Genomic DNA, 23,972 nt, shown 5'->3' with positions numbered 1-23,972 from the left:
ATCCACATCCATGAGCTAGGATGAGTACCGAGCTCTGAACATATGCTCCCTACAGCTAGTCATGTCCCCAGAGTGGTGCCCAAGCTCCATATCTAACACAACCTGACCCTGGAATTTACTGAGGCCAGATAAGCAGTGCATTGAAAAGAGTGCTTCGATTCCTCTCTTCCAAAAATAGTCACTTCAAGCTCTGGGCTGAGAGCAGTCACCTTCCTGGCTCTGGAATTCAGCACCTTATTCAAATCACACAAACCTTGGGGATGCAGCAGCAGCAGCAATCCCTCCTGGTGCTGTACTGATGGGATTACAGCAGTTGTGTGCCTGATGACTGCACTCTGCATTTCCTGCCAGGGTCCAGAGCCTTGTCTCTGTTTCTGGACATGCAGAAGGATACAACCTAAGCTCTAAGGGATTGCAATCAACTTATTTGTTTATTTATTTATTTATCTTTAATTTAAAGATGAATGCAATGAGTTGGAGTAAAAATCACTGGAGAGAGAGAGAGAGAAGGAGAGAGGAAGGAAGGGAGGGAGAGAAGGAGGGAGGGAGGGAGGGAGAACAATGGGCTTGGGCAACCTTGGGAAGGTTATAGTATTTCACATATACCAGTGGCAGTGCAAATGAAGCTATCCATTTCCACTGTTCATTTGAGAAATTAGATAAAGGGAGGGTAAATAATGTTTTGCTTTTCTGGTTTTGTTTGTTTGTTTGTTTTAAACAGAAATAAATATGTTAAATCTTTCTGTTGGTATTGGTCAGTGTCCAGGTCAATTTGTGAAGTCCATTGGTGAACCCACCAACCAGCACTGTCTGGTCCAACACACATTCTCCCACTGGTGTGATTTGGGAGACTTCCCAGGACTGCAGCATATCCACTCAGGAAATCTGTCCAGGTGTGCTGCAATGCTGACATAGCTTACCTGCATGTACTTCCATCCAGGACTGCCTGTCCAAGAGCTTCAGGGGTGCAAAATCTGCTTAACCCTTGGACCTGTACCAGTGATCAGGCAGTAACCTAAACAAGGTTTTACAGCTTAAGAGTCTGAGCCCTTCTGCTCTCTAAACAGTAAAGAGATCCTGCTCAAAAAATCTGTTTCCAAATTTGCCCTTCTTTCTTATGTTCCTCCTTATATAATTATATAAGAAGGATAAGCAGATGTATTAGTGTGTGTCTTAAGCTATTGTAATAACATAATCAGGATTATTTGCAATGCTTTTGTCAGAGATGATAGTTGTACTCCATATGAACATCTAAAATGTAGATACAAACAACCGGGTAGAGCAAGACTGAGTTTAACTCAATCTCCCTTCCTCTTCATCTAAAAGACTGTTACAATATTTGCCAGAATGATGCACAAGTCACAAGAGAACTAGAAGCAGCTACATAAGAAGAGATCAAAAAGACCAAATTACAAATATTTAAATGGAATTTGAAAAACTTTAAAAAATCCTTGAAATTTCTATACTTTTTGAACATCTTTTAGAACAAAATTTTAATTACCTACTAGCAGTCTGAATGATACTCTAGGACGTTTCCTCACTGTTTAATCCTGTGATCCAGCTCATTTTCCCCTTGCTGATCCCTTTCTCTTCCCACTGGGCATTAGAGCTGTAACTTACCCGAACTAGCAGAACAAAGCATCTTGTCTTTAGGACAGTGAACCAAGCACTGATGAGACATCCATATTTTAGCAAGGCTTTCCCTACAACACTCCCTTTTTATTGGGGTTCCAGAATGTGAAAGAGCCTGCAGAAAGAGGAGCATGGCCTGCAGATATAATTTCTGCTATATGCCTTTTGTCATGTGAAATGACCTCTATGGGTATCTGCTCTGCCTGCTCTTGTCTGCCTCTTTTGCTTGCACTGAGAGGTCTTTAGGCTGGGAGGGATACTTAGGCTGCTATCACAAGATTTTTCTTACCCTAGCTTTCCCCTTGCTCTAGTAGGGAATTTGGAGATTTGCCTTTGAGTCAGGTTTTCCAGAACCCTGGGTATAAACAAATATACTCATAAAACTTGTTTTCAGATTTTTTTTTTCTAGATTAATACAGACTGAAAGGACTTATCCTTCTTCCTTAGTCAACTATCAGAGTAAGTAGGAACTGGTCGTTTGGAAACTGAATCCTTGCAGTTTGCATTCAACTCATAATATTTCATGTTTTCCCACTACTTGACTATTGTTTTTCACATTTTAACACTATTTTAAAAGGAAATGTGCAATTTATGACAAGTAAAAGGTGTGAATGACTGAATCAATGCCATCATTGATTTCACTTGAAAGCAGAATCAAATGCTTAGTCAAACCGAACACCTTGGAACCTAATCCTGCAGACTTTATTCAGCTTAAATCCTCATTGAAAACACTGGGAAATTTGGTGTAAGCCTTTCATTATCAGAAATCTAGATTTCCATTGCAAAAACTAATGCAAGACTGTTACTGGCAATTAAATCTGCTCTGCCTGTGGTAATTTTTCATATAAATTGTGTAAACTGAACCTGTTTTAAATATATGTTTGGAGAGATGAGGACAGGGAAAACAGCTTTGTGATGCTGTTCTGTGCTGATCCGTTGTGTTCGATAAATTTTTATGTCAACAATATAGTACAACTAGAATTTGTGCAAAATATAATTCACAACTAAGGCAACTGCTCACTTTGTGGTTCAGTGTAGCCATATTTGATTTTTTACGAGACATTAATGATTAACTTAAGGCATCTGGTAAACTATAAACTGGATCTTTTATTCATACATGCTCCAGAAGAGGTTTTTTGTATATTCAAGATATTTTTGTTAATTATTTATTTAAGTTCTTGGAAGTATAATTGCATTACAAACATACACAATTGCTATAAACCTTTGATTTAGGTCAGGAGAAAGTTGCTAGTCAGTTGAAAATATGTTTTACTTAAGCGACAGCTTTTAAATAATTATTTTTTGATTAACACAAATGGTACAAAGGATCTGATATCCTCTATTGTAAATCACAAACTATTGCAACTACCTATATAGATACTACAAAATCCTTAGTGTATGCACTCTGATTAGACACATTTTTGCAAGAAATACACTTTGCATATGACATTTAAAGCAGTTGATTAAGGAAAAAGCATAATTAAAAGTTGATAGAAATGTTGAATTTTCATGTATGCACCTTATATATTTTATAATTGCATCACTGTAATACAAATGTATTCCAGCATTTCTGCAAGCATTAGAACTGACTTACTAGAACATTTGGAGTGCAAATATATTAAACTATCTCTTGAATCACGTTTCTTAATACGAAAGCCTAAATATTTTAGAAGTAGTTTTATTTGTTAGTGTAGTGCACTTACCAGCATAGAGATAGAACATGACTAAAGGGTATCTGTAAAAAAGACATGGTCAGGTGTGTCCTGGTGCAGTGAATGCTAATATGGCTTCAGTAGAAGCACATTATGCTCTTATTTCTGACTGTATACTGAATTATTTACACCTTCAAGGCAGCTGATTGAACTGCAGCATCAGTCAATTAGCAAATCAAAAATTTATATGATTCCAATTTAGCATGGAGTCCTTCTCTCTTTTTTTTTCTTTTTAGATTTTCACCCTGACAGTGACAAATTACTCCTCTGCTGGCTGAGATTGGAAATTAAAAGCATTTAGAGCTGCTCATGCATTTATGCTAATGAGAACTTCTGATATGATTTGCATGCAAAAGAGGACAATCTGAAAGCTCATCAGTTTTTCATGCGTCCGCATTTTGATGTAGTAGGATTTTTTCTGTTTTCTACAGAGCAGAAAAATTTTTCTTGGGGAAACAATACTCTGTGTGAACAAAAAGAGTTTTTCTTTTAAGTCAGAAAGTTCCTTCTTTTTTTTTTTTTACCCTCCAGATTCTTGTCAAATCATTTGCTTTGCTGTTTCAGAACTGCAGCCCACGTTCATTAGCATTTTAGATGTTTATCAAAGGAATGATCCAGTATCTGCCATGCAAGATTATAGCTCAAGCTTCATTTTAAATTCAGCAAGAAAAAAAGACCCGAGGACAGATGAGAAAAGGGACGTGTACTCTGACAAGCTTCTTCACAGACACACCCGAATTAATCCTATTTAGAGCAAAATTTGATTAATCAACAGAGGTGGTAGCTTTAAGTTTAGTGAAATAGTTAACTCTGACAAATTTTGGGAACCTCTTTGGTGCAGCCTTTCTGGAATGCAAATAAAGAAGCCAGAGAGCAGATAACTTTAAGATTATTTTTTAAAAAATTTCCTGTTTAGTAAAGGGATTGTTGTCATTTTTAGACATCTAGTTTTGCTTTCCAATTTGTTATAACAAAAGATGACATGGCAAAGAATGGTCTGGAGGTAACAAAAAAAAACCATCGGTGTATTTCTTTTGCTTTTGCAGTACCTGGAATACTGTGTCCAGCTCTGGGGCCAACAGTGCAAGAAGGATGTGGACTTCCTGGATTGAGTCCAGAACCGGGCAAGGAAGATGGTCAGGGGGCTGGGGAGGGACTTCTTATAAGAGCATGTACTGATAGGACAGGGATGAATGGCTTTAAGCTGAACAAGGGTAGATTTAGAATAGATAATAGAAAGAAATTGTTCACTATGAGGATGGTATGAGGTACTGGAACAGCTCTGGAAGTATTCAAGGCCAGGCTGGATGGAGCTTTGAGCAAGCCGGTCAGGTGAAAGATGGAGTTGGAACTAGGTGGTCTTTAAGGTCCCTTCCAACTCAGCATATTGTACGATTCTATGATTTCGTATATTGGAAGTAGTATAACTAAAATAATTCACAAAGTAAAAAGAGATAATTGTTTCCCTATTGTTTACCATGTTTAAGAAGGTTGATCAGGATATACCTGTGTATTTTTGAGTTTTGTGAATGTAAAGTTTTTGTGTTGGAAATCATTCTTTTTTAATACTGGTAATTTGAAAGACCCTAACTATTGTCCTCCATTTACAAAAAAATCTGGTGTTATAGTACTTGCTGAACATTACCATAATCCATTAATTCTTTCAGCCCTCAAAGGCTACTATTTAGAGTTTTACTTGTAATGATTTCTTCTATCTTATCTTTCAATTGATCAAGTTCCAATGTATTCTTTAGTAAAACAAAGGTAAAATATGAGTTATGTCTGTACATTTGAGTTAAAATTAAAAAATTAAATTCAGAACATAATATATTCAAACCATTCTTTCAGAATGCCCTTTACACTTTGAATCACTTTTTACTCCCAGGTACATGCAGCAGCACTAAAGATTTGCTGGGTTTCATAGGTATTACAGAAGAAAATTTTACCCAGTGTTACAGCAAGGTGCTTTACAACCACTCAAAGGCAGATAACAACAGGTGTATACTATTTTTTATAACATCTCCTGTCTTAAGACAGTATTCTTGCTTCATGCACTTGAAAATAAAATATCTGTTTCTTCTATAATTGCAGCAGTTCCCCTTTTTCTTTTGCTGCATTGATGCCTGGTAGTAGATATCCTACTTCATCCCTTGATGAGAAAGAGAGGGGTGTGGTAGAGTAATCGGAAGGGGAAACACTATTAAATGTCAAGAAAGGAAACTAGGAGAGAAAGGGTCATGCAAGATCATAAGCCAGCCTTGATTGTCCTCTTTGACACATTAGAAGTGATTGTACAGTGGAAAGTGTTGACACAGTGGTATCCTTCCTGAAAAACCCTGCTGAGATAACCTATCAGAAAAAAAAGACATGTAGTGATAGGACCAGGCACAATGGCCTTAAGCTGAAAGAGGGTGGGGTTAGATTAGATATTAGGAAAAAATTCTTGTCTGGGAGGGTTATCAGACACTAGAACATGTTGTCCGGAGAAGCTGTGGATGCCCAATCCCTGGATGGGGCTTTGAGAAATCTGGTCTAGGTATCCGTGCCCATAGCAGAGAGCTGCAACTAGATGAGCTTTAAGGTCCCTTCCAACCCAAACCATTCTATTATTCTGTGATTCTACGATTCTATGAAAATACTAATTTTAGAATATGATTTTTGACACCTCATGCAATCTGAATTGTGTCTAGAGGTGATTTTCTAATCTCTGCTGAAATTCACTTTCTCCGCACATAGAATCAAAGAACTCCTGAAACAATAATCTACCTATTGTGTTCCCAAGCATTTACTTTTATCCTTGCAGAGATACTGCATTGTATTGCCTATTCTGAATACACTTCTCTTTAGCGAGAGGATTTGCAAAGGCTTACATTTGATGACAGTCCCAAGTTATAATTGCCTTGCTTTTGAGTGAGGAATTTTTGCTTCATTGTCTTCAATGATCATTGCCTGTGGTAAGGAGGCATTTTTGCCCTTCGTGTTTTTTTTCTCTCAATTGCTCCTATTCAGATTGAGTAGCTGAGATCCTTGAAACCACAGCTTACAACAAAGAAAATAATAATTTTGGGATAATTTAGATGCTAACTTAGTTTACCAACATAATGCAGTTAGTTTCTCATGAAGGGTATGAAAACATAAGTCTTTGATGTTTACAGCTCATGTACATTGAGCTTTATCTCTTTAACTCTCTTGGCAAAACATCACTTTCACAGACTCTTCATGACCTATTTTGGGGGACAAGCCAGTACTTCTTCATTCTTCAACATACACCTTCGTAAATCACCTTTTGTCCTTCAGGGAAATAGGCTATCAACAAATATTGGAAGAGAATTCAGAAACCTCTGGTCCATAGGTGTCAGCCGTCTTGCGGTATTTTGGGAATCATCTTCTATCTTCTTCCTGGTCACCTCTTTGTCAGTACAGATTCTAGCTTACGAGGCTGATGAGTTCAACTGGGACACCTTCTGAGCCCTGAAGGTGATTGTCCTCAGGATTTATATGTTCATATGCTGGTGGACCCCCTTCCTTGAAGCTAGTTAAATGTTCTAACATATTTGTTCTCAAATGCAGCAAATGAGCAACAAGTACCTCTGTGAACAGAGTGCCTCAACCATTAAAATTACTGCTTGATGCTCTAGTTGTAGCCATCATCCTATGTTCATCAGGGAACTGGGGATATTTGACTACAAATTTACCTGTCTGCTTGCAACATACTGTCAGAAATTTGTTTTACAATCACTTATTCTTGCTGGAGATTTCTCAGCACTTGCAATTTCCCATTTATAGTTCAGTTTCAACCAGTTATTGCTTAATTTTATGTGTGCCAAGACCTCTTTATATAGATTTCTATCTGGCTTCTGTAGTGGACTTTACTGGCAAACTATTTGCTTTCTCCTGTTCTAGTAGGAATCATAATGTTGCAAATTCTTATTGTCTTCATAACACACAAAGTAGAGTATGACAAAAAGAATTACTGGGAATAATTTTCCATTCTTCAGTTTACATCTTAACACCAATGTAGACAAAGTCATGAATAGTTATAGGAAGCACTTTAGAAGTGTTGTATTATAGTGCCATGTTCTCTGTGTGAAACTCCCCTTGAAGTCAATAAGAGTTGTGTATTCTATTCAGTGGCATAATCAGGCAATAAATTATGAAAGCTGTGCAAACACCAAACATAACAAACCACAAACAAACGACATTAAGAAGTGACAAAAATACCCAGTGTTATGTTAGTAAAAGAGTTAAAGGTAATAGTTTTGAATGTGATAAAATTTTTATGGCTGGTAGGATTTGGCAACCTCTAGTAAATGGGTTAGGAGCAGAAGCTTACCTTGTATACCTGCCTACCGCAGTGTTTCCAGCCTCTTTCACTCAGACAGTGGATCTCAATTGCAACTATGATGGAAAACAGGGCTGAATGAAGACTTGCATGCTCCAGCATTGGACCATTTTCCTGCTCCAGGACTCCCCATAAGTGGCTTTGTTGGGACTCAAATCTAACTTTCAGAAGAGTTTAAAACAGATTTAACATAAAATAACATTTTAAGTCAGTGGTAACACTAGATGTTTGAAATCTCCTCCCAGAAAATTTGCTTCAGGAAAAGCTATCTGCAAAAAGTACATTTGAAAGTATACTTTTTTTCCACAGTACATTTTAAATAAAATGTTGAAATAGATTTTCCAAAATGACCACTTTAAGTCTATAATCCAAAATGGAATTACTAAAAAATTTAGAAGATCTTGACACTTACAGAAGGGACTGAGAAATGTGAGCCTTGTATTGACTAAAAGTGACGTTCTGAAATTGTTCTCTCAGAACTTAAAAGCCAATTAAGAATAAACAAAGGATCCCAGAGGTCCGAGATTGCTGCAGGCTTTAGAGTAGAATCTAACCTACAAGAAACAAGATCTTTATAGAATATAGCCCTGCTTCTCCTTGGAGTATTTGTAACGGCAAGATGAATGTGCTGAGATGCTGCAGCTGTTATCAGAAGCCAGCAGTTTATCACAAAGCAAAAGGAAAACTGGCTGCCATGGCAATGCTTTTTCTGCCTTCCCATTTGGGGGATGCACCCATGCTACTGCTTGGACAGTAAAGGTTTCTGACTCTGGTTATGAAAGCATTCCTGCTTTACTGCTTGCAGAGTAATTCTGAAGCCCAGGCTGTAAAATGGGATGTGGAGCTCCAGCCAGCCCTGCTAGACTGTAGTGCTAAACTGGCCAAAAGTCAATTGCGCTGACTCAGTCCTCTTCTGACACCTTCTTCTTTTGGCTAGAATAAGCCAAAACTATTTTCAGGTTACTTGGTTTGAAAGAAGGCTCATGATGACTTCCTGCTCACTCTTCCTTATTGTAAAAAAGAAATAATGATGCAGAAGTGTGGAGGAGCAAGAATCAGAGTGGGAACGGTTCCAGGCATGGAAAAAGATATGCAACAACTGAAAAAAGGACTTTATTATATGGATTTTACAGTTCTTATGTGGTTTCAAATATGTGCATTGTATGTTACCCCTACAGTTGTACTGCCTGGGCATGTTCAGGCGTGCCTTGAGTTGTCTGTTCCCTGCTTTCCCTGCTTCTCCCTCTGATTGGCTGAAAAAGCTGCAGTGTGGAGAGAGCTACCACTGGTCCTTTCCTTTCCCAGTTCCTCCCCAGTTCCTCCCCAGTTCCTCCCTCTTCTCCCAAGTCCTTACTCCTATTCATTCCCCTGGTTGTCTGTCTCATGCTCCACCCCATTTTCTGGCCCTTTCTACACCAGAACTTATATAAACCCTCGCGCACCCTCAATAAACCACCATTGCACCTTCAACCTCCACTCGGATCCTTTGTGCAGTGTCGCAGTCCCACTCCCCTCTCCCTCGGACTGTGGCGCAGAAGAGGTGTTGGTCTTCCAATATCCTCCACTCTTTCTCCAACAAAAGCAATTGAATTACCAGGGAGGTGCTGATTCCTCTGTCAGAGTTCAGGACATCTGGCCAATCTCACCATTAGCTCCTGTCATAGCCCAGTGAATCAGTTTGCTGTAAGTTTGGGTACCACTTGGAGAGGAAAAGCACTCAACAGCAAGGAGGAAGGGCTCCACGAAAAAGACAAATAAATCCTATATTGACTTGTTTTAAAACTGTTGTATCTGGTACCATAGACCTCATAAAGGAGTATATAACTGAAAGCTGGATTCAGCCAGCATCCCATCCTGTGCCAAGTGCTCTGTCACTCTAGACCAATACGCTATACCACCAAAGCCTCACTGTCGCATGGTTGAGCTCTCTGTTTGCAGGAGTTTTCACTCCCATGATATTTTGGTTTAGCTTAAAAAATGTGATTTTGTAGGCAAATGATAAGCATTTTTCAGTTCTGGCAAAATGAAGGGCTCTTATGGAAAGAAAGAGGGGTAGTAAATACTGCTTTCTGATCATTTATCTTTTGTGTGCAGAGAAAAACATAGAAGTATGTTTTCTTCATTGATATTCATTTGATCCTTCATGAGTTACTTAATTTTTCTTTGAAAAAAATAAAGGAAGATAGAGGGAGAGGGGAGATATATAATTCCCACAAAATATTTCATTTATGGTATTTTTCCTCGCAATTCAGTGGTGTTGACAGCAAGAAAATGTCCAATACTCTGTTAGTAATTACAGAAGCACTCTGCTTCAGTCTACAGTTTCAAAAACACAGTGTACATTTTTCATGTCTGAAGAAAATTATTGTGGACATTTGGCCAGCAATAAACTTAGACTTATAAGCAGGTTCTACATTTACTTGAATTACTTTTATATGTGCCAAGAAAAATTTGGCTTACCTTTATATTTCTGTTTACCACTTACTGGCTTATACTGTCATAGTAGGTGTTTTATGTGGAAGGGAACATGGAGCATTTTTCTCTGTTCCATTCCATGTGAGTAGTTGGCTATGAGTTTAATGCATGTATTTCATAAGCACTCCTGAACAGGCTAGAAGGCTAGAAATATAATGCAGCACTAGGACCAGACATACGTGTGATTGTTTATATTTCTTAAAATGTACTTCATATCTGCTCTGAGGTAACTTCATGCCTACTCCAAGATACCACTTTTTATCATCCTATTTCCAGGACATTTAGATTCATCTCAGCATTTGGTGTTAGTTGCTCTGTGTCCAAGCTGTCCAGAAAACAAAGATTTTGTTCTATGAAAAAGCAAAGCTTTAGAAGTTGGTATTGTAACATGTTTGGATAAGAATGAGATCTTCAGAAATCTCTTACAAAAACGAGGTGGCAAGATTGAGCCATCATTCATTTGCAAACAGGTCATGGGTTAGCCCATTCACCTACTTTTCTTAGAGCATTGACCTCATTTTACCTTCTTACACCCCACCAAGGTGTGGGGCCTTGTTGTTTGCTCTCAGACTGGTAGATGCCTTTGTCCCAAGCAGGACTTGAGAAATTTTGCAGAGGTTTCTGAAACATTTGTTAAAATATTTACATCATTATCTCCAGGTTAAATGCTCTGATTTTTGAGAAGTCTTCCATAGACATTCTCGCAAAGGTATTTCATTCATGATGTTCTCAGAAAGCATCTCATATGGAACTTCTGATGAAAGTTTCATAGAGCTATTAGAGATGTTGGTTTTGTTTAATACAATTTAAATTTGATTCTTCTTCAAAAATTTGCTAGGTCCCCCATAAATACAATCCTTTGAAGGCCTGCTTAGAGCATAATTTGTCATCTGGTTTCTAAATAACTCCAGCAAAGCTACTCTGTTCTTTGTGAAGTTGACGAGTCATTTTGCACATGTTCTTAGTCTAAATGAGATATATTAATCTGAATCCAGCTCATTGTCCCCAGTAAAGGGGTAAGGGTGATAATTTTTTATATTCTCTTCTTGGATTTATGTAGCTCTACAGTTGAACACAAGTTGTTGGCTAGTTTGTGGTGACTATTTAATGAGTAAATATAATAAGGGTGAGAGAGAGATGCTTTATCTGTATTTATTTTCTGACATAGCTGACAGCTAGAGTGATATCTTCTCCTTCTTTCTTCTTTTGTTACAGCTGTACTAATCATACCACACAGAGACACATTTGTCATTATATGTAATTATGTACAATATGTTTATATTATAATATTTTATATTGGAGAGACATAGGTTTCATAATGTTTTTACTCCCAATTCCTTTCTGATACAGATTATTTCAGTTTATGCATATTTATAAATGATATTTGAAAGTACAATATTACATTAATTATAATAAAATGATTTGGAAATAGGAGCAACTAGAGAACTGATCTAGATGACTGCATAACTTGTGACATAGGGGCAACATTTTGTTAGGGCTTGGGGAGCTTTACTTTGGCTCCCTCAAAATACAGAGAATGACCAGAAATTATTTGGAAAAGTTGCTATTTCTTATGTGGTTAAAACAGACCTGAGCAAATCTTGATCCTTCAGAAGCCTTTTGAAGGCCTGTTCCTCTATAGACATGTTACTAATCCAGACAGCAGTGGGTTTTCACCCTCTCTCCTCGCCACTTCCCTTTTTTCCACTTCCCCCCCGCTTTTCTCCAACCCAATTAGCAGATTAGCCAGCAGGCTGTGGAGCCTGAAGAAGTAGGAATTAAATAGACTTTTATCACATGCCAAACTAACTGCGGAGTTACCCAAGAGCACAGCCTTACCCTCAGAGAGTCTTGTCCTCAAGGACCTCCAAGGGTGGGTAAGGAAATTAAAGGTGCCATCAAAGACTCCTTCGAAGTTATGACACTATCCTCCGCAAAAGCACTTCCCAGTGGCACACAGATGAGGCCCTGATGGTGCAGTTGGTGACAGGTGGTGGTGCCAGCAGCGGTGGAAAGCGAGGGATAGCATTAGTGTAGTCGACCCTTAATAAGGGTCTGTTATAGGGCTGGGCAGTGCAGGGGAGAGGCAGAAAACAGCAATAACTGCAAGTCAAGCACAGCTCCTACACATGCCACCATCGGCACAAGGAAGAAGACATTTAACTGTGGGGATTTTTAACTGCACGGTTGCAAATTCGCGTAATATGACAGTGCTGACAAGGCAGGTGTAGTCAGTAGGTTTTAACAGATTGAGGCAAACTTTATTATTTAGGCAATGAAGTAGGTTCTAACTAGAGCCATTTTTCTATTTTGGTATTTTACCTCACATTAATGTGATAAATATTTTATCTAAATGTGAAATCATCTTCAGAAGGCACTTTGGTATGATTCAGGCAACCTGTAGGATTTACACAAAGGTGAAAGGCCTGCACCACTTTATCCAGGTCTCAGTACCTGCTTCAGATCTCATTTTGTATAAAATTGAATACGTGATTATTATCTAGATGATAAAGCAGTGGACCAGATTGATATACACTACTTGAGCTACTCTCACAGGTGAAAATCAGTTCTTAAGGTTGCTGAACTGTTTGGATTCAAAAATGTTTTGGGATGCACTGTATAAAATATGACTCCATAAGGTGGCTTAAAACAAGCTATTTCTGCATTTTAAGAAATGAGTGTGACTGGGGAAAGGAAACGTTTTTCCTACATAAAAGAGGAGAAAGGAAAGGGGAGAGCACTTCAGCTATTGGACTGCATTGGAGCTGCTCACCCCACACCTTTTGGACTCTGGCATAACACTAAGATTTACCACACACTTTGATTTTTTTCACCTCAAAACCAGACCATTGGATGTCTGTGTGCACACAGGGGATCATATCAGTGTGAAGGTTGTTTCTGCATACAAAACAATTGACAAACCTTCTCTATCCTGTGGCTTTCTTCTGACTATTAGCTCTGAATCTTAATGGTGAAATACTCTATAAAAACAAATAAAATAATTGTAGCACAAATACTTTGCTAATGAACTTTATTATTAATCCAATCATGCTGATAAAGAGCATTCAGTGTGAATATCTTGCCAAACTAATTAAGATTTGAGGTTTTATTTTTCCTTATCTTCATTAAATCAGAGAAAGAGAAGATTCAGGAGTTGAAAGATCTCTGAGGAGAAGAGCAGAAAAGCTGAATCACAAAAAGAGAAGACAGCAAAAAAGAATTTTGGAAGAGCAGGAAGGCAAAGGAAGCTTTTATCAAAATAATTTTTGTGGTATGTCAGAGAGAAAGAATTTTGCTGTGCAACCATACATATTTATAGTTCACTGTGCATTTTGCTGTTTTGGTTATGCATTAATTTACTTAAAAATTATTGTACATATTTTAACTGCCTGTTTTCCAAATAAGTTTGAAGAACATGTGGGAAAATTCAGTTAAGCAACAACATCCTGTAAAATTTCCAGTGGTCCAAGTGATCAACACATAGAAGGTCACGATAAATACATACAGAAACATAGAATAATTTGTCGTAGACGGTATTAATGGTATGACATCACATTACAGCTATGGAGAATGTGCCACCAAAGTGTGGGAACTGACTCATTTTAAGCTTCAGGGGAAAATCCAGTTTTATACCTCTACCTAATGTCATACTGTGGCATGTTCTACCTCTTCTGCTTCAGACAGGCTGCTGTGGCAACTTTTTAAATATATTTATAGGTTATAAAAATTAACTTCTAATGGGACACTGATGTTAATCATCTCTACGTGGTTGCAGAATTCTGTCGTACAAAGAAAATGCAAAAGAAGAGGATAGTAAGCGGTGACTGAATTTGTAGCATTCTCCTGCTATATTCTACTTGTTTTTTTAATTTCTTTAACAAAATTATTTAATAACAGCCTCTGATAAAGTGTTACACCTAAAGCGTTGTCATAAAATATTCAGAAGTTACTATATTTTAATACTGCTGAGCAAGTGCTTTGCTTTTATTCTCTGGTGGTTATAGCATGGAGCTGTATTGCTGTATGAAAGGCTAAAAAATAGTAAAAAAAATACAGATTTTATACTTAAAGTTTGGCAACAACATGCACACAGACTTTTGAGGGCACATAAGGCTTGAAAGGCCAGGTACTGCCAGCAGGTACTCTGGCAGGTTGAAGTCTCCAGGGAGTAGCTCACTGCAGAATAGAGAAAGTGGAAAAATGCATGGCTCTGCCACTTTATAATGAGAAGTGCTGTATGTGTCTGCTCAGGGAAGAGTTCTCTTGTTGATTGCCTCCTCAACATCTTTACTGCATCACACCCCAGCTGTGGGTCCAGTCCCTTCCATGTACAAAGGACACTGCCTGGGTAGGAGGATGACATGATGCTTAATATTTCTATAGGCATTTTTAAACACTGATTTACAGGAGTACTGCCCATGCAGAGGGACATGAAGTGGGAATTGCCTGCTAGTTTTCAACAGATGCGCACAACTCCCAGAAATCCATTTCTCTCTTTTTCTGTACCTCTGAATGCTGCTGCCTTGAGGATATTTTCAGACTTTTCCTTTATTTATAATGGCTAATATTTTTCTAGCAGCAATCAAAGAATTCCTTGTTATACAACACATATTGCTAATAATTTTTGTCTGTGGCAGGTTGCACTAGTTATGCAGACAAGAATACACCTCCAATGCCCAAACTTTGGAAAGCACAAAGTGGTTTCAGTTTTATGTGCCTTGTCTGGCTAATGCCATGATTGTGCTCATAAGATATGAGGCTGATATCTGACTTTTTAAGAGAGCCATATATAAAAATAAATGAATGAAGGGGTTCTCAACCCAAGCTTTTGGTGAAACACAAATTTCTAAGTAGAAACTGTTCCTTCCATCGGGACAAATCTGGAAAATTGAGTCCTCTACCCCCTAGTCAATGAAGATGACACAACACCATTAGCTGTTCTACATGTGAACGGGGAAACTTCCCGACTGGGTCAGACAGAGAGGTCACCTGCAGACTGCCATCAGGAAGCTGAGACTCAGAAAGATGCTTCAGTCTATAGACACTAGAAGGAAGAAGCATATTAAAGCATAACGGGAGAAAGCAAACCCATTTCAGGTATTGATAGGAGTTTTGATAACTGAGTGATCACACAACCTCTCTTATCCAAGTCCCCTCTGCTTCTCCTGGCTGGTATTGAATCTCTGTTCAGCCCTCTGAGGGGCTGTTCTGATTTCCACAAACCACTTTCACGTGGTTCTCAAGAATGAAATCCAGATCAGTTTTAAACAGAGTAATTTTCTCTGGGAGATGGTAATTCAAGAGTGATTGACCTGCAGAGATCTGTCAAAGCATGTAAAGTTCCACAGTCCCCCAAATCCTTTGAAATAAACAAACAAAATCTGTGCTGAGGAGTGGTCAGGATTGGGCCAGAACACTACTTTCCATTACCCTAACATTAAGGGGAGAGACATCTGCAGTCCTTCCTTCTAGCTTCTTGCCCCTCACCATGCTCTGTCAACAGTGCAGATGCTGGACACAAACATATTCCTTTTGTTCTTAACCCAAGCACAATAGGTTAAAACCTTTTGACATCAGTGATGTTAAAGCAGAGTAAATTCCCATGGAAAGTATGATATTCAGATGTGCTGACACTTTGAAATAGTTATCAAAAAGCACATCAAATCATTATCCAACTGCATCTTGATTGTCATTAAATGTGGTTATTATTATATTGCCCCCACTATGGGAGAAACTCTTAAGGCCATACAGCAGGTGAAAACTGGCAAGGCAGCTGGGGTTGATGGAATTCCACCTGAAGTCTGGAAGCATGGGGGCCAAGCACTCTATGCTAAATTTCACGAGTTTGTGGTGCGCTGTTGGGAACTAGGCGAACTATCATCAGACCTTCGTGATGCAGTCATCATCACTTTGTATAAGAAGAAAGGAATTAATTCAGACTATTCAAATTACCGTGGTATTACTCTGCTGTCCATTGCTGGCAAAACCCTGGCAAGAATACTTTTGAACAGACTAATACCCACTATAGCAGAAGAACTTCTATCTGAAAGCCAGTGTGGTTTCAGAGCCAACAGGGGTACCACAGACATGGTATTTGTTCTCAGACAACTGCAAGAGAAGTGTAGGGAACAGAACAAAGGTCTCTATGTAACCTTTGTTGATCTCACCAAGGCTTTTGATACTGTGAGCAGAAAAGGTCTATGGCAGATTTTGGAACATTTAAGTTGTCCCCCCATGTTCCTTAAAATGATCATCTCACTTCATGAGGATCAGTGCAGCCAAATCAGATATGATGATGCACTTTCTGAGCCCTTTCTAATAACTAATGGTGTGAAACAAGGCTACGTTCTTGCACCAACCCTATTCACAGTCTTTTTCAGCATGATGCTCCAAAGGGCCACAGCAGACCTCGATAATGAAGATGGTATCTACATTTGATATTGTACCGATGGAAGCCTTTTCAACCTAAGGTGACTGAAGGCCCACACTAAGACCTTAAACCATCTTGTCTGGAAGCTGCTTTATTCTGATGATGCCGCCCTTGTTGCCCACACAGAAGCAGCTCTGCAGCGCTTAACATCCTGCTTTGCTGAGGCTGCCGAGCGCTTTGGGCTGGAAGTCAGCTTAAAGAAGACAGAAGTTTTCTATCAACCAGCACCTCAGGAAGTCTTCCATCATCCCCATATCACCATTGGCGAATCAGAGCTCAAATCAGTCCAGCAGTTTAATTACCTAGGTAGCCTCATCTCCTCGGATGGTAAGATTGATGGAGAGATAGACAACAGGTTAGCAAAGGCATATAGAGCTTTCAGAAAACTCCATAAAAGAATCTGGCATAATAAACACCTGAAGAAAAGTACAAAGATCAGTGTTTACAGAGCCATTGTGCTGTCTACTCTTTTATATGGGTCCGAATCATGGGTCATTTACTGCCACCACCTGCATCTCCTAGAACGCTTCCATCAACACTGCCTCCGTACAATCCTAAACATCCACTGGTCAGATTATGTGACCAATACGTCTGTTCTAGAACAAGCAGCAGTCACAAGTATTGAGGCCATGTTGCTGAGAACACAGCTGCGCTGGGCAGGGCACGTCTCAAGGATGAAGGACCACCGCCTCCCTAAGATCTTGCTTTATGGTGAACTTGCCACCGGCTGCCACATGAGAGGAGCCCCAAAGAGAAGATACAAGGACTCCCTGAAACAACATCTCAGCCTTCACTATATTGATCTTCATAACTGGTCTACTCTGGCCTCCAATCGGGAGGTCTGGAGACACACCATCTATAACGCTGCTGCTTCTTTGAGAACGCACGCAGGATCACGCTTGAGGAGAAAAGACAATGCAGAAAGAATCGTGTCTTGCTGATACCATCCAAGGAGTCCTTCTGTTGTACCTTTTGCAACTGGACTTGTCTATCTCATATTGGCCTCTTTAGCCACCAGTGCGCTTGTAGCAAATGTGGGTAGAGCCCTTCCCAAATCTTTGTTCGTGAAGCCCAGCCATGATGATGATGATATTATGTTTTTCAGTGAGAAAAGGTTTTTACAGTGGCAAAGACGCCTCTCCCAGATCATGTTTTGATTACATGTCATTATAAACTTAGGTAATTATAATTATTTGAAATTAATGCAAATGTATATTTTTCAATGTTTCAGTTTTGTGTTTACCCTAGCCCTCCAGCCCATCTTGTTGTAGGTTGCTAGAACAGATTGCTGCAAATATTTTTTTCGTAGCCTTTTAGGGTTTGCTGCTTTATATCAAGCAGCACCTTTCAGTCAAATGCATAAAGAAGTTAGGACTAACAATTACAGGTTTTAGGCCATTTAGATATTAAAATATTTGAAAAAATTAAATGAGTTCTCAAACAGTATTATCTTTCTTTTTAGGTTATAAAGTATTTTGAAAAAAGGTATCACTTTTCACAGAACAGATATCGAAAGTTCTAGTTTCCAAAGTGAATTACAAAACAAAAATATAATTTTGAAGTTTGTACCAAAATAAGCCATTTCACCTCATAGAACATATCTGTCAATATTATAAATATTGAGTGATCTTTGTTTCAAATGGAATTTTTACAAGGATTATGCAAATAAATAAATTTTACATTCATGTTTATTATGAAAAGACATATCCTGTTCAGGGACAATGCTATTTGTAAATTCCTTCTCTTTTGCCCAGCCTCCCAACTGCCTTGGGAATTGATGCTCACTATTTTCATCTTCTATTGACTGTAAAGGAGTTACTCCCAAGTTACAGAAACATAAATAAAATGAATGCTGTGCTTTGGTCTCTCACCTTGGTGCTCAAGGAAAGGAGAAGAATATAGAAAACCTCCCAGCCCTGGGAAGGTGCTGTTCACATGCTGCATGTCAACTCAAGCCTTAGAAAGAGGTGTTTGCTTTTATTCAACAAGGCACTATTGTCCAGAGCTGCTAGCAATGAGGCAGGATGCTGAACCACCACATAGGGATGATTCTGCCTCTCCTTGCAGGGGTACTTCACACAGAGAGCCTAGAGGAGCTCAGCAGGAACCCCTTAGCCTGCTACCTTTCAGCTGGTTATGTGAAGAAGCAGGCTCCCGGTCTGCAGCATGCTCCAGGTATGCTCCCCTCCCAGTCTGATTTGAGGTTCCCTTGCACCCTGCTGAGCTCAGTGATGTGCTGCTGCAGGAGAAGTCTCTGCTGCTTGGCCATGGCAAGGTTACAGAGGGAGTGATGACCCAGGAGCCTCTGCCTGTCCCCAGAGAGAAAAACCATTCCTTTCTGCAAACCAGAGTCTCTGCCTCTCAGATGGGTGGGATTCTATTCTCTCTCAGATAAGGCAGATGCTTCTGGTTCCTTGATTTTGCTGAGTTTGGCATATGTGGCCAAAATCTCACCCATCTGCCTCAACCTGATGGCAGGTGTGGGGCTACACAAAAGAAAGCTGTAGCACTTAACCGAAAAAAGTTGAAGTTAAGTAACAATTGTATTTTCTTCAGATAAGCAGAAAAAAAAAATCTTTTTTCACTCACCTTTTGGGAATGAGGTGCTCAAATGCAAAATTATATATTTCTGTGATGGAAGATTGCAGGAATACCTGAGGAAGATCTTATTGATGTGACTGCAAAATTAGCACTTCCAAATCCCATCCGTTGCAGAAGGAGAAACCATTCTCCTTTCAGAAGAGATTCAATATTTAGTGATCACCAAGGCATCTTTGTTGAAAGTGAAGTTTAAAAATGGAGTGTTAGGACTTAAAAGAAAGTGAAGAAAATGAAAGTACAGAGCCAGTGATTTAGTTCAGGTACACAACACCTTTACTTCTGATAGCATCCTTATTTCTTTCATTCCTGAAATGCATTTTTATAGTGTGTTTATAAGAGTGTGTGTGGACATTTATGCGTGATACTGATCAAGGCATACACTATAAATGGATTTACTGAGGATTTACAATCGGTGTGCTCAGATTTTGTTTTCCTTCTTCTTTAGGACCTTAGTCCTATGCAAGAAACAGCAGCAATGGTTTAAGAAGCAGTTGTAGTACATAGGTCTGTAGTACATAGGTTTTCCAGCACTTTACCTGTCCTAGTATCACATGGACAAGCAAATATAGCTGATAAGGTCATAATCTCTCATACCTTCTGATAATTGTGACTTCATGTGTAGTAGTGTAAACCAGTGGTTATTACTCAAAAAATGCTTGGGATTATTTGCTAGAGGTTTGTGGTTGGTAGTTTACCTGTGGTGAGTAACTTTGAATAAAATCATTACTTAACATGAAATTTACATGTCAGTCAAAATGACATGTAAAACTAATGAGTGTAAACTAATTTGTGTGTGTGTGTATAGCTACAATTTTTCCACTTAACTTGATCACCTCCAACAGTTAAAAAAAGTCAGATAATCCTGTTGGGGAAGCTGTATTTTATAGTGAAGCAAACAGTAGATCAAAAGAATCTCCAGGGGCAAAAACATTGCAAAACATCTTCTGTAAAGCTACATATAAGACTACATTTATTTTGTGGAAAGCTCTAATCTGGATTACTGCTCTATTGTGTTTCAGAGAAATAAGATAAGAGAAGGTAAAAAATAGATAGCAATTTCAAAGAAGAATTTTTATTAGACACAAGATGGCAAAAAATAATGGATTAGCACAATATAATGTGTCTTATTAGAAGTTATCATGGAGAAATAAACTGTAAATGTATTGGACAAACAGACAAAAGTTCCATAGAAAGTTCCAAGTTCTAGACAAAAAGTCCACAGAGAAGTAGTGCAGGACTTGTGCCTCAAGCAATTCTTGGTGATGAAATGAGACTTTCCTGCAGTACAAGAACAATATAGAGCTGAAGGCTTCAGGCATATTGGTGTAAGGGAACCCCTCTCTTAATTCCCCAACAAGGGTGTCTCCATGGAGAGATAGATTAGCAGTTACACCTGTTGTAGACCTGCAACTACGAGTGACACTGATGAGCTAGAACCCTTCAAAAGTTGCTTTTTTGGTTATGTGCTCTTGGTAGAAGTGATGCAAGTACTGATACTTGCAAGGTGATACAGAGCCAAGTACCTGACCAGTCCAGCAGCTGGGATGGTTAGTCTCCTAGGAAGGGGAAAGGTTGGAGCTTTCTATAATGATCAAAATGTGTGATATTCTCTGCAACTACTTATCTTTTCAAAATGGCTTTATTTCTCTCTAAACCACTCTACATCTTTCTTCCAAGTGCAGTTTTGCAAATACATTGTCCAGAATTCCCTTCTCTGATCTTAATTATCCATCAACCAGCTTCCCTCTTATTAATTAGTACTCAAATTTTAGCAGCAGCTTGAACCGGGTCACTGTTCACACGTTGAAACAACAGATGCAAGGGGGTTTGTGAGTGACAGGATAAAAATTAGGCACCATCTTGGCATGAAGTTTGAGAAAGATGTTAAGAAACCTCTCTGCATTTCATATTGGAATCTATTCCACATCTCTGAGTACTGTATATACTGTACAAATGCTTCGGTTTAAGTCTGCCAACATTGCCTTTCCAATTTGTCAATCCTGAAATTCTTTTCGGTAAGTGCTACAAATGTACAACTCATCATTGTTATTATGTTCCATTAGAACATTTGCCAGTTTTGAATTCTGTCAGATATACGCGATAGCATTTGATGAATCACTGCTGAAATGATCTACTACAAACAACATCCAATTTTTTGGAGTGCTTTCTACCAGTATTGATAAGTATCTGGGGTTTAAATGCAATGCTGCTTCTATACTTAGTCATATTGCTTATTGCAAACATTTGGGATGAGTTGCTATTGACTACTTAATTAATTGTCTTGGCTCATACTTTTATCTGTCAGTCAAGGATTCAGTAGTCTACTTTCACAATGATATTTTATAAGAGAAAAGGTGGCATATTCAGTTGCATGACTGATTTGGTAGCCTGTTTTCAACAACGAGGAGCTACAACTACAGCAAACCTTCATTTGTACTTGAGGCTTGCATTTCTTTCTTTTGTAGGGTGTGTTCAGCACCTAGGTTGCTGCAGCAGACAGGTCAAGACTTTGTAAACATATGCACAAACTCTCGTGAGCAAGTCATCGATCCAGAAAATGTCCTGTAGAGCAAAATCCGCAAAGCATGATGCCTTACCTTGTATACATAACTCCTCAGATACAGCCTTGTTTAAGTCTTGGGGGAGGGAGAGAGGCAAAAAGTTAAAAAAAAAATGAGGAAGGTACAGTTTTGGTAAAACTGGGATATCCCTGTGTTTTACTTTTCAGTAGAGGTGAAAATATTTAAACTAAAAAGTAACAGGATTTTTGGAAGGATTTCAATAAATCACATAATCTTCATAATAAAAATTTAGTTGAATAGTAAGCAGTTAGAGTCTTGTAAGATCTACATAAAGATTCAGTCATTAAAGGGTTATATTCTACAATATATTCCAAAGGGAGTGTTTTCACCTGGTTGTACTCATAATTACACAGTCAATACATTTTTTGTCACTAAGGAGGGTTCTCTTATTTTTTAGCTGACCATTGACTCATTTATATTCATTTCCCTTCCCTGTGGACTAGAAAAGACCTTAGACTTACGATGTTAATTCACTGTGTTACCTGTGCACCTAGGAAATCCAGTGAAGGACCAGTCTCCCGAACGGTGAGGCCCAGCCCATGAACATGTGAAAAGATGGACTCTGACCCAAAAGACTTACTACCTGAATTTAAGGCAGCATCAGTGCAAGAACATAAGAAGATGACAGTCAAGGGAATCAGCTTCGTTTTCTGTAACAGAGAGGGAAGAAGCAATCAAGAGATTAATAAGAATCTCTTTTCACAGTTCTTTTAGAGAGAGATCTTAGAGAGGTAGGAGAACTATGAGAGGTTCAAGAGGTCAAGAAAGATGGCATTTTAAGAGCACTATCAACTGTGCTGAGAGAGCCTCAGCTCGTACAGAATAAAGACAGACTGAAAAGTAAAATACAGAGGCTAAAACTGCACCATTTTGTAGTGAATGTGTAGTGAGTAACTCAGTACTTTTTGAAGCATGTTAGTGCTAACAAGTGTAAAAAAATAACAAGATAGCAGCCACATCCAGAAAACTCTGATTTTTCCTTAATATTGATTATGGAAACATTTAATAACTGTGCTTGTTTTAAATTCCAGTGTTTTATTAGGACAGCTGAAAATTCAGCAAAAAGAGATATATATTTACTTAGATGTTGAGGAAATTAAAGATCTTTTTAGAAAATTCAATTTCCTTCTGCCCATTCTTTACTTAAAACAATGAAGTAAAATTCTATCTTAAATCTCTAAGCTGTCCTATTACTCTTCCTGTCATTCAGTCTTCCTAACACCCATTATTGTGTTATTCTAAATATTAAGCCTTCTATGAGCAATCTAATTTCTTCCACCATTATATTACCTCTTTTCTGGGAACAAAACTATTTAGTTTTCTGCATTATAGAAGAAATTACTTCAGTTTTAAAGGTCTTGAACTGACATAAATAAATTTGCCATATATCCGTGGTGCAATTCAGATCAGAATTGGGAACATATCTTCTGAAAACCACTTTTTCCACCAGCCTCAAGCTTGAACCGCTTTTCAAGCCCTGTCCAGCAATGAGTATGAAATAGAAATATAGATTGTAAAGGAAATGTCTCCAGAGAAACAATAAAACATCTCCTGTATAGCTACCTTAACTATTAAAATACACCACTGGTTTCTCCTAATAGTTCTAACAGATTTAAAAGCTCCTACCTCCTGCAATTCAACTTTGAGAAATTTCCCTTCAACAATCAAATTATACCTCCTTTTGCCTTTATAAACAAGGAGGTATAATTTTCACTCCCATGCCTGGGTGTAACTTAGTCAATGCTGTGCACTCGTCCAAATCACATTTTAAGTGATGTAGCTTGTTGAAATAAGACAGAAAATTAGGAGTTCTTACTCACTGGTGAAGTATCTCAAGGCATCCCCTGAAGCTCCTTGCCAGGTTTTCTTCTTTCTGCAAGCCTCTTACTGGCTACAGCTCTCTCATTGATAAATGGCATGTTTAAAACAGGTACAGACTGTGCAGTCACCTAACAGCCTATCTGTCCACAATCCCATTCAATTGATGTTCCATCTCTCAGTTAAATACTTCTGACATTTACTCGCAGTTTTACCTTCTGCTATTTGTTTTCTCCTAATTCCTTGAACCTTATTCCTTGAGCTGGGAACACAGCTGCACTGGGCAGGGCACGTCTCAAGGATGAAGGACCACCACCTCCCTAAGATCTTGCTTTATGGTGAACTTGCCACCGGCTGCCGCAAGAGAGGAGCCCCGAAGA

At 38.6% G+C, this 23,972-nt stretch overlaps 1 long non-coding RNA gene across 1 annotated transcript; it reads right to left on the bottom strand.

The window, feature by feature from the left end:
- Nucleotides 1–21,790: 21,790 nt before the first annotated feature.
- LOC120324492 lies at nt 21,791–23,637 on the bottom strand. Its single transcript, XR_005565848.1, has 3 exons — nt 23,595–23,637; nt 22,358–22,424; nt 21,791–21,828 (listed from the first exon to the last, which is right to left on the bottom strand). It is a non-coding gene; the product is annotated as an uncharacterized LOC120324492 (long non-coding RNA).
- Nucleotides 23,638–23,972: the final 335 nt, after the last annotated feature.

The sequence above is a fragment of the Pipra filicauda genome, unplaced genomic scaffold, assembly GCF_003945595.2.
Source record: "Pipra filicauda isolate LSUMZ 115617 unplaced genomic scaffold, ASM394559v2 scaffold55_size4083901_pilon, whole genome shotgun sequence".
Taxonomy (NCBI): domain Eukaryota; kingdom Metazoa; phylum Chordata; class Aves; order Passeriformes; family Pipridae; genus Pipra; species Pipra filicauda.
The sequence above is the reverse complement of the archived record's forward strand: the minus strand, read 5'-3'. Positions and strand labels throughout refer to the sequence as shown.